Source organism: Ambystoma mexicanum, chromosome 9 (genome assembly GCF_040938575.1).
Source record: "Ambystoma mexicanum isolate Mex_15411 chromosome 9, UKY_AmexF1_1, whole genome shotgun sequence".
Classification (NCBI taxonomy): Eukaryota; Metazoa; Chordata; class Amphibia; order Caudata; family Ambystomatidae; genus Ambystoma; species Ambystoma mexicanum.
This window is the reverse complement of record NC_090931.1, coordinates 128,384,484-128,400,364: the sequence shown is the minus strand read 5'-3', so window position 1 is coordinate 128,400,364 and position 15,881 is coordinate 128,384,484. Positions and strand designations below refer to the sequence as shown.

At 42.4% G+C, this 15,881-nt stretch overlaps 1 protein-coding gene across 2 annotated transcripts in view; it reads left to right on the top strand.

Annotated features, from left to right (window-relative positions):
* LOC138487733 (uncharacterized) overlaps positions 1-15,881 on the top strand; it is a 119,159-nt gene that overhangs the window by 35,786 nt on the left and 67,492 nt on the right. The window contains exon 2 of one of the 2 annotated variants that reach the window (XR_011274532.1): positions 12,395-12,660. The exons of the other annotated variant lie outside the window; for it this stretch is intronic. The gene's annotated coding sequence lies outside the window, so the exon portion shown is untranslated. Of the gene's footprint in view, positions 1-12,394; positions 12,661-15,881 lie in introns of those variants that run through there. 2 annotated transcript variants of the gene reach the window in all.

Below are 15,881 nucleotides of genomic sequence, written 5' to 3'. Positions count from 1 at the left end.
AAAGCCTGGAATTTTCTAAGGTCTCTGACACTACCCCATGAAAGGAACTGTGAACGTTTTGTTTTGAGACCAAAGGGGCATAAGCTTGGGGAAGGGAAACCCGAGAGACCCGCCAAGACAATTGTGAACCTTAGCAAGAGAGGCCTAGACTTGGGGAAGGGAACCCTGAGAGGACTGACAAGAAGAGTGTCTTTTTGTTTGAAACTAGAGGGGCCTAAGCTTGGGGAAGGGAACCCCGAGTGGCCTGCAGCGACATTTTCGCATCTTTGCAGGAGAAGCCTAGACTTGGGGAAGGGAACCCTGAGAGTCCTGACAAGAACAGTATCTTTTTTCTGTTTGTTTGGAACTGGAAAGCAGGGGTCGAAATTCAGGTCCAAGAAGCAGGAGCTGAAAGTAGCGCCTGGATGTCAGGGATTTCCCTCTGACCAGGAGTTATTTGTCTGACCCAGGAGCTGTTAAAGTCTCAAAGGTTTTCTTAGGATAGTGTACGCATAAAACATTTTGGGAAAAAAGTTCAAAAGATTCTCAGACAAAAAGCTTTATAGATATAGGATGGCACTTTTTGTTCACTCTTGAATGCCTGAAAAATGCTTGAATTTGCTTTTATTTCCAAACTGTGATAAGCACCCAAAAATGCTCTGTCTTGCACTCTGTTAATGTTAATGTTAAAGGACATTTGTACCGCGTACTATCACCACCGGAGTGGTCCCCTGGCGCTTACCGACTGTATCTTTTTATTATGATCCTGTGAAATGCAGCTTCATATTTATTTCCGTTTTGTTTACTCTTATGCCAGCCTCCCCTTTTGTCTCTCTATTGCTTCCTCACAGGGTCTTTATTCCTGTCTCCCGCTACACCCATGACTGTCACTAGAACACTGTTTCTGTTGCTACATCTTTTGCCATCTCCTCACTGACACGTTTCTTTCTGCTACTGCCTCTTTCTCTGCCACCACCTTGTTCTCTCTCTGCTGATAGTGCACCCTATATCTACCCCGCCCTACACCTTCACTTTTAGGTGAAGAAATAGGGTAAGGTTTTAAAAGTGACGCTGGCTGTGCTTTTGGTTAAGACTGAAAAATGGGTTTATGGTGCAGGTGTTGAATATACTAGATGCCAAGATGTTTGCTACAGGCGCTACATGACTCAAGCCGCAGTGTGTCGCAGGGGTTATTCTACCATGTTTTAAGGACCTCAGGAGCATGAATGGTTGTTATGCCTGCTATGTATGTTTCCAATCTGAGATACATAGATTTGACAGATTTAAGACCTCTGCATCGGGTGCATTAACCCACTAAGAATATCAAACCACACCAAAACCTTAGTAACCGTAATTTAGAAAAGGATCTGGCCCAACGATTATGTGGTTTCTCTTAGGAGCCCTATACAGCATACTTGTATTTTGTATTTGTATTTATTTAGATTGGGAGATTTGTTTTATAGCCGACAACCTGTTGCACAGGTGTTGCCCTAACATTAAGATCCTGGTCCGACTTGAGATTTCTATTAACATGTATGAGACATGTATGACACTTAATGCATATTTTGGATGGATTAGAAGGAAACAAGACATTTTTGCCAGAGTGCGTTTTCCTACAGCAGGAATGCTTTTCAGAATAGAACACTTTTTTTAAACAAAATAACAAAGGTTAGACGACTTCATCAGTAACCTCTATTTAATATTACAGTGAAAGGTCTCATTAAGGCAACTGTGCAGCTGTAATTGCAGGCATAGTTTGTAACTATTTTGTAACTGGCATCATCTGCACCTCACAGTGCATTACAATAATGTAAAGGTCAATCTGTAAGTGGAGAGATTTGCAAGCAAAACCTGCCCCTGCTTTTTAAAATCTGTATCCTACATTTAGAGCTATAGTACGCTCAAACTTTAACAAAGAAAAACAGTGGGGTTTCCTGCTGTCAGTAATTGTGTAGCAGTTTATAATATAATTTTACATCCTTTAAGTGTTGCAAGGAAATATGTTATTAGGCCTTCTAAAAGAAAGGCTTTATAAGATATATCAGTACTGTCACTGCTTTCCTGTAAGAAAACAAGTGCAATTGATTTAACTTTCTTTCAAAAGTACACACGTTTTAAATGCTAGAAAGGCAAGTGTCATTTGTGGCCAAGCTGTTCCTTTAATTTATATATTTTCTTGGTGTGTGAATCTTTAAAGGAATGGGTTCTGGAGGCACACTTTCTCTGTTTTATTTAGAAGCAAATTTGTCTTAGCTCTCGGGTGAGGCTGACAGGGTGATTTAAGCATGTTCCCTGGAGGTTAATTCAGCAGGAGCTGAAACCAGCTCCTGCCTTGGAATTTCAAGGTGATTACTAGGAGCACTTTTATCTTTACCAGGAGCTAAAGAGCGCTCAGTGCCCCCAAATTTCAATCACTAGGAAGGAGTGTAGAGCCTGTGGAAGGGACCCCAGGTGAGACAGAGACATTGTGAACTTTATTTGCTGCAAGAGGCCTAACTGGAAGGTTCCGAGGGTGACCCTTTTTGTGTTGAACTATCTTTTTGACATCGGCAGAACTACACCTGATGGTAAGGCCACCTGAGACCAATCCAACCTTTTGACATTTGCATAATTATGGCAGAACTACACCTGATGGTAAGGCCACCTGAGACCAATCCAACCTTTTGACATTTGCATAATTACACCTGATGGTTAGGCCACCTGAAACCAATTGTGGTGTACATTTCTTTTTGAACCACTGCCAATAAATGTATCTACATGACTGTCATTCTTTGAAGGCGTCTGAATTTTTGTTTATTTTCCAGGTGAGAGAACCTATGGGAGGGATTCACAAACTTATTCATAAGTGAACCTTTTTACATCACCCTCTAGATGTTCTGCAATACACATCTGATCAGCCCTGATAAGCATATTCAGTGGTGCAGGATCATGGGACTTGTAGGCAAAAACTTCAGGAGGATCATAGGTTGACCAGCCTTGCTCTACCTCATCCAAATATTCCTCACAACCTGGTGGGCATTTACATTTCAAGGCGGAATGCACACAGAGCTTTCCCCCAAGATTTACAAGGGATAGATTATTACACTTATTTCGAAAAGGCTTTTTTCACCAACAAAAAAGGCTGGACAATGTCATCGTCTCATGATTCGAAGGAGTTTATGATCTAAGAGCTTAAAGGAATTCTTAATACATCAAGTCACGCGCATGCCGAGGCCCCTGCTGATCCCATGACCTCTCCAAATACACCTCTAAAAGGAACACGGTGCTGCGAGCGCCACTGTTTGACCCAATACACCAGGGTTTTTAAACAGGCTTTGTAATCACTGCCTCTGCAGCCAAGGCCTACCCATAAAATGACATTTTGTTTTATTGCAGAGCATGAGCTTGACTATCACACTTCTTGTGCTTAAGCTTGTAAGTAATGTGCTTGTTACAGAGCTATGTTAGCCTTCAGTAGAGGTCTTGCCTCACCCATTGACAGACTGCCTTCTGTGTTGTTTGTACCTATGTGACTGTGCACATGTTCCTTGTGGTTCTGCACTCCTGTTGCTGTATTTCCCTTGTGCGGGGCCCATATGAGTGCAGATTCAGTGCTGTTCCATTAGCATTGCCATTCATGCTGAGTCTGGCCTCTCCCCATACCGTGTTGGACCTGAATTCCATTCCATCGTAATAATAATAATGCCTTGCTTTTAAATGATTGCTACTGCAGTTTAGATGTTTGCTAGCACAATAAATAACAAATGTTACTATTACCCAACTTGCTGCTATTCATGTTGTCCACCACAGACTCATGAAAGTCTGAGCCATCCCCTCTGAGATGTAAACCCACTACAATCAGTCACGTACAAATCTCAGGAGTGAGCTCATATGGGACTGAGCTATATTATCATACCAGCGTTTCATTTTTGTGGGCGCACGTTGCTGACTGGGAATTTGCTATTTAATTGGACCACCTGCACGCCTTTTATTTATTGTTTTGACTTATTCTTTGCTTGTTAGGCGCTTATACAATAAGAACATACTGTTTCAAAGCACCCACAAGGCAGGGAGGGAGCAAGGGTGGGAAATACATTACAACACAATATTTAAGAGCAGTGGGGGGAAGAGGGAGAGGGACAAACCTACTATGCCTTGTGTGTATGTGAATACTCACAAGACATAACTAATAAAAACATGAGCTTTTTCAGTGCAGCCCAATTTCAAAAGAAGAAAGCCAGAGGATAGCATGCAAACAAGTGGGGATCCAGTAGGTGTTCCCTAAGAGTTTGTTCCTGGCCCTCTGATCTTCACGCTGTACACAGCCTATCTGGGTAGCCCACTCTCCTCCTTCGGGTTCTTCTTCCACCTTTTCATTGATGACTCCCAAATCATCTTCTCTTTCCTCTTTCCCCCCTGATCCAGCCTCTTGTATATTTGTCTCTCTGCCACCCCTCTAAAAAGTAAGTCATCCTTGCGGCTTCCAATGTCCCACCTTTCTCTGCTTACCAATATCCCTTTCCCCACATCTCATCTCCCATCTCTGATGCCTAGAAACTCCAGGGTCAGCTTTGATAGCAAACTGGAGCTTAATCAATTAATTAGTTCTACTGCCACAGATGCCAGTACAAACCTACTGACCATTGATAAAAACTGTACCAGCCCCTTCCCTGCCATTCTTGTCCTCAGCCGACCTCACTACTGCTGCAGTCTCCCCCTGGCTCCTTCTTTCTACTCTTCGTCTTCTCAATAAAGTTTTAAAGTTTGCAACTCACACTCTCTTCAACCTCGCACAATCCCCTCCCACCTCTGGCCACCGGCTTCATGTGGGATGGCTCTTCATGGAACACTGGTCCCTTCTCAAATCCTTCCTCTTGTAGTCATACCTATCCATGGCATAACCACCTCCTACATAGATAAGCCTGTATCCCACTCCATTGCGCCTCCTCTGTTTCCCATTTCCACGACGACTTTACCAGCCATCACCTGTTCCATTGGTGCTTCCTACCCTGTAAAGTTAGAACACCACCACCATTCAGACCCTTTAAACTGCCCATAGGAACCACCTGCTTTCTCATGATGGAGCTCACATGAGGCAGAGCTTCGCCCTCCAGCTCCCTTGATCCCCAACCTTGTCACATGCTCAACGTCATCTATGCTGTTTCCTAATCATGTGCTCACTTGTACAAAATTGTACATTGTCGCGGAGGGATAGCTCAGGGGCAATGCGCTGGCATTGGAAGCAAGGCGACGCAGAGCAACACAGGTTCGATCCCCAGGCACGCGCTTAGAAACCTCTGGGTATTATGCACGTTATCAATTACAATTAATGTAAACCAAGTACTTAGTTGTATCCGTGTGGCTGCCATTTTGCTTTCCAACTTCCCCTTCCCCAGCAGGCTCATTTTATCTCCTACTATTATCGCTGGCCCATTGCAAGGCACCCAGAAACATGAGTGTGTGGCTGCATGTGTGTGCTATGTTGCAGCGTGTTCATGTTAGACGCACTACTGACTCCTCATCGTTTATAGAGTTATGAGCCCAAGGAAATTGTGTTATGGTTGAAAGTAGAAATAACTTTGACAAATCAGTGAGCAACCTCGAAAGGAAGAGGCCTTCATAAAGTCAACTTATATGAAAGAAAGAGGCTTTCATAAAGTCAACCTATATATTTGGTTAGTAGCTATCAAGACCACCCCAGTCCCTTCCTCCTACACATGCCTCTTATATGCTCCCAACAGCCATCAATCAAACACAATGAGTCTGGTTGCCAGCTGTCGGGAGGATATAAGAGGGATGTCAACCCTACCCCTACACAATGCTGACTCTGGCTCTTCCCCATAGCATGTTCGACTCGCATAGGAGTTAGACTAATACAGGTATGCTCCCTGCATGTTATGTTTGATATTTTTCAACTTTTGTTTTTTAAATGCACTTTTAATCCTGCTAACACTGTTTCTGCCGACCTTTTCAAAGTATCCTTCATCAGGCGGTTCTGCCTGAACATGGCAAAAAAGTAATTCTCAAAGCTTGCAAAGAAAAATAAGTGTTATCTTAATATCAGCATCGCACATTCAAGATTGCTCACTTATTGTCTGATTTTGTTAAGAAACAAATGTTTAACTTGGGAAGTCGTGGACCCTTTGTGAAAATTAGACCTTCAACTCTCTGTCTATAACAAATGCTTAACCTGAACTTAGGCAAAATGCTCATATAACACAAATAAAGACAGGATAGCATTGATACTGTTTATGATTTCTAGCGCCAATATTTTCAGTGAATATAAAATTCAAAAATGGTATCACAACATCTAGCACCTCAAATAACTCCCAGATCATGTGCACGATACACATAGGCAAAGATGGCAATTCTGTAATGTGTGACCCCCTCCCCTGGCTTGGCATGTTGGTCTGGAGGATCTGGATGCCAGTCTTTGTATTTGTTTCATATATTTTTTATATCCTAGTGCCAAACATTCATCTCCAGCTATCATACCCATCATTTTGCTCACCACATCCAATCTTAAACTTTACATTTTGAATGCTCTGTCCCGCAGGTCCCTTCACCTATGTGCTCTCGGTTTGGAGCTATTGTCGCTCGTACTCAACACGGATCTGAACAGTGGCCAGTAAACTGCACCCATTTCTACAGTCTACAAAAGGCTGTAGAGCCAAGAAGCTACTTTAGAGATCTGTAGGAAACCTGCCGGCCACAGGGTGAGATGCCACCTGGACGGTTCCATGTAATAATGTTGCCACAAAAATATCACCATGCAAAAATATCGCCGAAAAATTGTTGTTTTTTGTGGCGACATTATTTGCCCCTGTGGCCATATATATGGTCACCCAAATAATATCGCCACGACATTTTCCCGGCGATATTATTTATGGCGATCAAATATGTGGCGATATTATTACCTGATACCACCTGGACAAACTCTAGCTCTGATCCTTCTGAGATTGATAAAATTAGTTCTGCTCAGATTATTCAAAATCACACAGAAAGCCCTGTTTGTGGTGTGAGCTATTTAAACATTCCGATTATTATTAAGTGTGAGTCACACGAAGGTCTCTCAGTAATGTAAGATGATATAAAGAGTGTAATGTCCTGTGAGATACTAGCTGGGCAGGTTTTTCATCATAATACCAAGAAGACTATTCAACGTTTTTTTTTGTTATCCACACAATCTTTATCCCACTTCTGATCCACATGTTATAGGGTTTCTTCTGAAACCAGTTTTCAATACTAATTCAAAATTGTGGTCTTCACTAAATACCTGATATATTGGGCGTTTCTTTTTTTATGCAAAAACATAGGATTGCTTATTTGCAGAATACAGAATTTGGAAATTGAAGAATGTGTACTGTGTGGGGGTCAGAAATGAGAGGCAGACACAAAGTTGTAAATGCCATATCATATCATATCCTAACAAGAAGGTTCCTACCTAGCTAACTAAAGCTAAAGAAAATGTGACCGTGTATCCAAATGTATCTGGCCCTAACAATAACATACACAACCAAATTGTGTTATACAACCAAACTGTGTAAGGTAAATGTATCTGTTTCCAGTTTAACAAAAATGTGCAAAGGTTCGACTGTGTAACTCCAACAAAGCAATCCTTGTGTCCAGGGTTTGACTCCCTTACCCTGAATCAATTCAGAAAGACATTTGATAAGAGTTCTGTTCCAACAATATTCTTTTCAGTTCAATAAAAATGTCTCTTTAATCCAACACATCCCTCAGATTGTCAAAGTAAATGTCTCTTTCATAGAGCACTTGTTCCAAAACAAAGCAAATCTTTCTTTCATGAAATATTCTTCTCAAGAGGTCAAAATTATTACTTAAAAGGATGTAACAACAGTCTGTTCTGTAAAATACTTTTCTCAAGATGTTAATACAAGTGTTTCTTTCATAGAAGGTTTTTCTCAGGAATTCAAAGTAACAGTTTCCCTCATAGAATACTTTTGTCAAAATGGAAAAGCAAATACCTCTTGTTGTACAATAGTTTGTCAGGATGCCAAAGCAAGTATTTTTGTTCCACAACACTGTTTATAACGACAAACCTTTCTCCTTTACACAATTGTTCCATTGCTGGTTTACTCTCCTGCCAGGAATGGTTTCTACTTCACACAACTGTTCTTTTCTTGATTTACTCACCTGCCAGGAGTGGTTTCTACTCCACACAAGTTCACAGGACAAATGTTAATGTCTTTCTGCTTGTGGCAATGTTTGTCCCAGGTTTCTCCACACCGACATCTCAAATGAGAATTGTGCAATGTTTGCCTGTTTCTTTGCTTATGGCAATGTGGGTTCCAGGTTTCTCCAAACTGACATCTCACGTGAGGAGAATTGTACCCATTTAGCCCTTCTGTCTCTTCCTTAAAGTCGCTTGGCTGATGGCAATGCAGGTTCCAGGTTCTTCCAAACTGACATCTCATGTGAGGAGAATTGTACTCTTTTTACCCTTCTTTTCTACTTGGTCGGTATTCAAATTGCCTTACCAAGTGTCCTTCAATTTTATAACACATCACGTGGCCCCCAACTCCTTTTGGTTGACCCACTGGCTTAACGTGTATTGGTAATGGAGAACCATTGCCAGGCCAATTTCCCCAGAGACACAAAGTCTCTCTTGGGTCCCACATCGGTCTCTCGCGCCACCGCCATTCAGCGAGACTGCGCCACATCCGATGCTGCAGCTGCTGACTTTCACCATAGTCTTTATCCTGGTATACAGTGTTTATATCGAATCTTTTATATAGAATGCCCATATATCAAATATTTGATATTGTAAACCTTTATAGTGAATGTATTTAGGTTGGGGTGCAAAGGGTTAAATGGGAAACGGTCTGGATGGGTTTTTAGGGGATCGGAAACAGGGGTTTGGGGGACCCGCCCATCCTCCCAACAACAACAAAAAAAAGTGCATTTACTACACACATTTTCAATGATTCAATACATGGGCATTCTTTATAAATTACTTTGGTATGAAGACATGTAAACTTTCTCCTCCGGAATGCGATGCTTCCGTGCCTGTGAGCATCCTCGTCCTTCAGCACGGCTTGCCTCTGTGACTCTGCCTCAGAGTTTGTCTCACGCTTCTTGGTTTTGTACTCCTCCTTCATATAGACTGCGACCATCTCCTCCTCTCCTTCTACCCTGCGCCTGGTGAGGCGCACCATTTTTAAATCTCCTGCACAGCTGATGATTCTTTAAACAACTAGTCTTCATCTTTAGCTTAAGGTTGTTCCTGCTCCACACTTCCTGCTCTCCTCTTCTTTGTCTCAGTATCATAGGTGTTATGGGAATTGAAGTCCATATTGTTGTTAAACTTTCTCAGGCTATTTTGTTTCAATTGTTTGTTGGACTTAAGTTTGTCAGAAACTGAAGATGTTATGTGAATAATACGTGCAGTCATATTGTGTTCAGGACTCTTACCCAAGACAGAACTATACTAAACAGGGGGCGTCCCATGTGACCCATGGATCACTCTGGTGTAAAGCTTAATCTGTTTAGGTGGGTTTTCATATAATGTTCTTTGGGTTTTAACATGGAAGGGACTTGCGCAGTGACAGTATGGCATCAGGTAATTGTGGATTAGAGGATCTCCATCTTCACAAAAAGGAGAATACAGCGTCACTCTTAAGGGAGTCACCACATCTCCCTGACATCCATCTCCTCCCATGTGGTGCTTCCTCATAATGCCACCCCCAGGGTCAGGATCATGTAGCGGCTGCCTTCTCCTGGGCACATGCGAGGAGACCTCAGACTGGGCATCAGTGATGACTCCACAGGATTCATCCCAGTAGGCTGCAATCCAGTCCAAATACATAAAAGTATTAAAAACCAATGAATATCTGCTTTTGTAAAGTCGTTAAGAAATGTACACAGCACATTCCTTTTCTAAACAAAAAGTGTTTGGTTTTCTACATTTGATGCATATAAATGCAACAATACATATATCTTAATTGGAAGGATACATACGTATGTGTGTTCTGAGGTTGGCATCATGGAAGGAGACACAACAACAGATTGAATGTAACACAAACACTTGTATTAACAGAAATGCCAGGATGGTGTAAGGCCTAACTTGCCATATGCTAAGGTGGGAGTTCCCTACCTAAAGAAACTAAGGACAGTCTGTGTCAGTGAGTTCAACTGAAAAGTCTGTCTGTGTCCAGAACCTATACTTGCCCTCACAACTGAAGCAAAACAATGTGTAGGGATGTCAGTGTTCCAAACGTACATCTCTGAGCTATTTCCAGCTCCTGCTTATTCTTCAGTTTATCCTCCCCAAATATCAACAAGTTCACCACAATGTTTAGGTTAACTTCTCTTGGTTTCAGGTAATATTGTTTCACACCTTTTTAAATGTCAGGATGCCCTTCCCCAAGTTCAATACAGTTCCATGGCAGCACGTCTCAGGGTTCCCTTCCCCAAGTTCAATACAGTTCCATGGCAGCATATCTCAGGATTCCCTTCCCCAAGTTCAATACAGTTCCATGGCAGCACGTCTCAGGGTTCCCTTGCCCAAGTTCAATACAGTTCCATGGCAGCATATCTCAGGATTCCCTTCCCCAAGTTCAATACAGTTCCATGGCAGTACGTCTCAGGATTCCCTTCCCCAAGTTCAATACAGTTCCATGGCAGCATATCTCAGGATTCCCTTCCTCAAGTTCAATACAGTTCCATGGCAGCATGTCTCAGGGTTCCCTTCCCCAAGTTCAATACAGTTCCATGGCAGCACGTCTCAGGGTTCCCTTCCCCAAGTTCAATATCAAAAGATGTCACAGAAAGAAGTATTCTGAAGCTTTGTCTTTAAGCTAGGTTCCAACAATTCTTCACAGCTCAGGGTTCCTTTCTCCAAGTCTTATATGCATCAATAGTAGTTTTCCTTTTGACGCAGAAGTAGGCTTCCTTGTCAGCATATAGGGGTTTTCTGGCCTTGGCGCAGTTGTCGAACCACACGATCCACCCATTACAGGTTGCGCAACTAGGAACCTTTAGTTCTCCTTTTAGTGGTTTGATGTTCAGCAAACAAATGATTTCTCAAAGGCAGCTTCAAAACCAAAGCGTTTCTCAGACTTGACTTCAACTCTGCACTTGGAGTCTTTCATTCGATTTAGTTTCCTACTTTCTTTCAGTACATGATTAAACATGAGCAGATTTGCTATTTGCATTCAGTTCATTATTCAGTATTAGCAAGTTTGCTGTTTTCATTCCGTTTGGTATTCAGTATTAGTAGATTGACTGTTTTCCTTTAATTTGGTATCAATATGAGCAGGTTTACTACTTTCTGCGCCACGTGCCTTTCGTTCATTCATTTAAGTTGATAGTTTCATTTGTAATTGAAGTATCTATTCCCTCTGCACTGTTTACAACCTTTGGAGCCCACCCGGAGTGCCCCGGTCTCTGGATATCTTCCCCAACACTCACTGGATGTTGGCATCTTCCTCCTGCGGTCCTTGCTGCTTTCCTTCTTCCCCCTGGATTCCACAAGCCCAGCTTGTGTGAGGACAGGAGCTCGATCAGCGTAGGCGACTTCAACGCCTCTGTGAGGCCAGGCATGGCATCCTTGGCATTTGTGCCTCGCTGAAGCTCCTTTTGTTCCCACATGGGAGACTTTGCACTGCACCGGGGAGTCTTCCCTTGATTTGGGGATATCGGCCAGTGTCCTGTCTTGCTCTTGGGTTCAACCACAGCTGCAACCGGATTCCCTAGGTGTGATGCTGATCTCGGTCTAAGTTCCCCAGGTCTCTCTCTCTCACGTCTTCATGGCTTTTCCTTTTATACACCTGTGGTCCTTCAGTGGGCTGCAGGTGTATTCCATCAGTCAATTCTGCCTGTCTCTGTTTTAAAGGACATGCCTGACCTTGGCACCTTGCATGCATCTTCTTCGTCCCAGTACCTAAGTGGTGAAAGTGAATGGTATTCATTACTCTCAGCTGTCTCTTCCTCATTTCAGTGCTGACAGATGTCCCAAGAGAGGAAAGGAGGGGAGTTGATCTACAATAACCCATAAAGGTCGGGGAAGGACTATGTTGGTTGACATTAGGATAAGGGGGATATCATGTCTCGCCTGAAGGCATCCCACTTTCAATCCCCAAGGACCCTCCAAGCAGCTGATCTGCCCTCGCTTGTCCACCTCCTAGGTCAGGATCCAAAAGCGATGGCCTTTCCCTGTTTGCCTGCATAGAGGATCAAAGGGGAGTAGTTGTGAGAATACCCTCAGGTTTCTCACAGTGTGTACAGAAATGTGTGGATATAGGTGTTCATGTATATAGATGTATATAGAGCTGTACCCAAATGTGTGTGTCTTTGTGTAGAATACTAACATCCCACATCTTTGTGTTGCATATCACTGCACACTCTGTCGCTAGTACCTGTTTTATTTCCATCTATGATTTTTGTAACACATTTATTTTTATATATTTTACAGGAATCAAGCATTGCCTTCCCCAATGTCAATCTTGTTCACAGGATGGGAATCTGTATCTGGTTCCAAAAACCAATTGAGAAGAAGACAAGAACCCAAAGGAGGCCTTGAGTACACTATGTATCATGGGACACACAAGACAAGCGCAAAAAATATTGTCATTTATGGTTTTAAACCTTCCAGTGGTGGACTTCTCGGGGCAGGCATCTACGTGAGCAGAAACTTAAAGAAAGCCTTGTGCTACCCTCATAAAACCAGAGACGACGAGAAAGTCGTCTTCAAGCTTAGGGTCCGAGTGGGAAAAGTCAAGAAAATTGATTGTGATAACCACCCCCTGCAAAAGACCTGGCATCAGCATGGGTACGACACTGCCTGGGTGCCACGGAATAGCAAAATATCGTCTATTAAAAGTGGACGGGAGGAGGACTGTGTTTGGGACCCTAAGAACATCAGGATAGTTGAGGTTAGCCACTGCAAGGATATCAAGCTAAAAGAAGAACTTATTACACTGATCACACATAGAACTGGAGATTCTGGGTGTAGCATCGCCGAGGCAGGCAGGTGCCGGGTCTGTAATAATGTGATGGAAAACCCCCATGAAGTAATGAATTGCTGGGGGTGTGAAAAACTGATCTGCCCTTTCCTAGGTTTACATGTCTGTAGAAGAGCAGGGGAGGTTTATCACTGATGACATCTCGTTACGGATTCATGGCTTGACCGAGTTAAAGTGGAGAGTGACTTGAGTTGCTCCATTCAACGTTTATATAATGTGGAAGACCGCCAAGTGCTAGATTAACCATTGAAGAGCTAATAGACTTTATTCTTTTAGTCAATATTCTTCATGTTATTTGCAGTTTCATGATTTCATCTACAAGTGATCTGTGACAATAAGAGTGATCGGGTATCCTTGCTCAGGCCAAATTGCTAAGGTCTTCTCCGACTCTGAACATCAAATATTTGAATCCTCCTTTGCTTATATTTAAATCATAGTAACTTGGCAATCATGCAAGCACTTTGGAGCATTTAATCCTGCCGTTGTACTGCCATCTTCTAGACTCATGGACATGCATGAGTTTGGACATCAAACGCGACTTGTTGCAGCGACCTTGGCTCAATGACTCATGGCCAACATTGGACGTCAGCATGACCTCTTGCCTACATTGCATGAATGGCACTCCCTTTCAATTGCATTCTGCAATACTTTTGAGGACTCATAGTTTATCCACAGAGCATTGGAGTTGCACACAAAAGGATGCTTATATGACTAACCAGGTCAGAAAGTGCCAGCCCACAAGAAATATCATAGCCATTCTATAAGAGATCTTTGTACAACAAAGAAAACCTCACTCCACTGCCCCGAAGCTTATTCCCATCATCGGTCCATGACACGGAATAGCCGATGGCACTCGGAAAAATGCTGAAAACCTGCCTCTTGATATAAGCTTTCATTTCCATAACTCCTTGCAAATCATGATAACTGCATTTGAAGCTACAGCATCTGCCTTCATGACTTTCATAAGAGGCTGAGGATGAACATCCAGCCCTTATCATGTCATAAGATTCCATTTGAAGCTACAACACTAACAGTTATTATACGCAAGAATGCAATTCAAAGTCACGATGTCTACCCACATTGCTTTGTCTAAAGCTACCACAGCCTACCTTCATCACATATATGACACCGCTTCAGCCCACACCGCTTCAGCCTCATGGCACAAATAAGGCTCCACCTGAGGCTATAACACTTAACCCTGATGCCATACTGGACACACATAACAAAGTTGTATTTGTTCATTTTTATTTGGGATATTTATTGAGCACCGACCTAGCTTCGAGAAGCAGTGCAGCGCTGCCCAACAATGGTTCAATAGGAAAACAGACAAGGGCACACAAGTTGAAGCATGATTGTGTTACATACAATTAAGTAACAGGTGCAGAATTAGAGGTCACGTGGGGTCAGCCAGCATGTGGGGTTCGGGCCTCTATGGAAACCGTTACTTTACCACTTGATACATCTGTAACTTTTCATGCTTAATCGTCAGATGGCACAGTTAGAACTTAATGGCACCATAAAAATATAAATCATTGAAAGGATCGAGTTACCATCACACCAATTTTTTTTAAAAAAAATGTATTTCCTTATACCGACACTTTGCTGAAAGATTCTTTTGAAATTAATTGTATTTACCACCTTACAGACTCGGTTGTATACTAATTGACCTTTTCCCAATTGACCTCCGGAGAATTGACCTCCGGAGAATTTACCTAATTTAGAAGGTCAATTAGGACATATATGTGGGGGAAACCCCCCGCAATCTCCCACCCAATCCAAAACCCCCCGCAACCCTCCACCCAATCCCCTTATATTATTTATAATCCAAAACCAGCCCAATACATATATAAAATAACTAAAATAATATGAAGGTCAATTGTGCAGAAGGTCAATTAGAACCACTATGATTAGGTCAATTGTGCAAAAGGTAAATTGTAAAAGGTCAATTTGGGTAATACCACAGACTCAAATGATTTTGTTCAAACACTGTGCATTGATTTTGACATTTTAAGATTACGGGTATACACCATGCTATTATTGGAGAGAATCTCCATTGGTACAGAGAGACATGTAAGACTACAGTCCTTTTGTTTATAAAACTTTTTGAGTGAAAAACGTGACCCCAGCCTACACATAGTTAAGGGAACATACTAGACCTGAATAGTAAATTCTGCTCTTCTGCATCCTGCAGGAGGTGTTGATTTGTCCAACCATCATATATCTCTACTAGCAGTTGTACCCGTGGTTCGCACAGTAATTCCCACTTCAGTCCTAGTTTGAAGTTCATTCAATGAACGAATATAGATGATGATGTTGCATGGTTGTTTGCGTTACTCGTATAACAACGCAATTGATACCAGCTACTTTGAGTTGGAGCATTGAGATTGCTCAACAACATTCTTGGTGCCCCGATCTACAGCAGAGGCAGCAGCAACCTCAACATAAGTGTTGTACGTCTAGGGCTGAAGTGTGTAAGCTTGAATTGCCGTACCCGTACGTATACGGCTGAAACATGTAAGCTTTGCACTGTTGAGATGGCATATATCCATCAACTCCTGTGGGAAATGAAGTTCCTGTAATTATCATGAGAGATCTGCCATGATGTGACGGACAACGTCATTGCGGACACAATTAAAGAGACATGCACTGTTTTGTGTAACCCGCATTACTACAAAAGCACAGTTTTGTGTCACCCGCATGACTTCAGAAGTGAGTGCCGTTAATGTCAGCTAGAATGCTGATAGTGCGGAAAGTTTAGAAACAATGAACTGCTGAAGTCTATCTAGAACTATGGCACAACTATGGTGCCGAGAGCCATATTGCAGGGGTAAGCATTGCAAACCACTTAAAAAAACACACAAATTTGAAAAATTTATATTTGATAGTTTTTGCATTGCCTACACCTTGGCACCTACCCACATGCCAAATCTCAGGTAT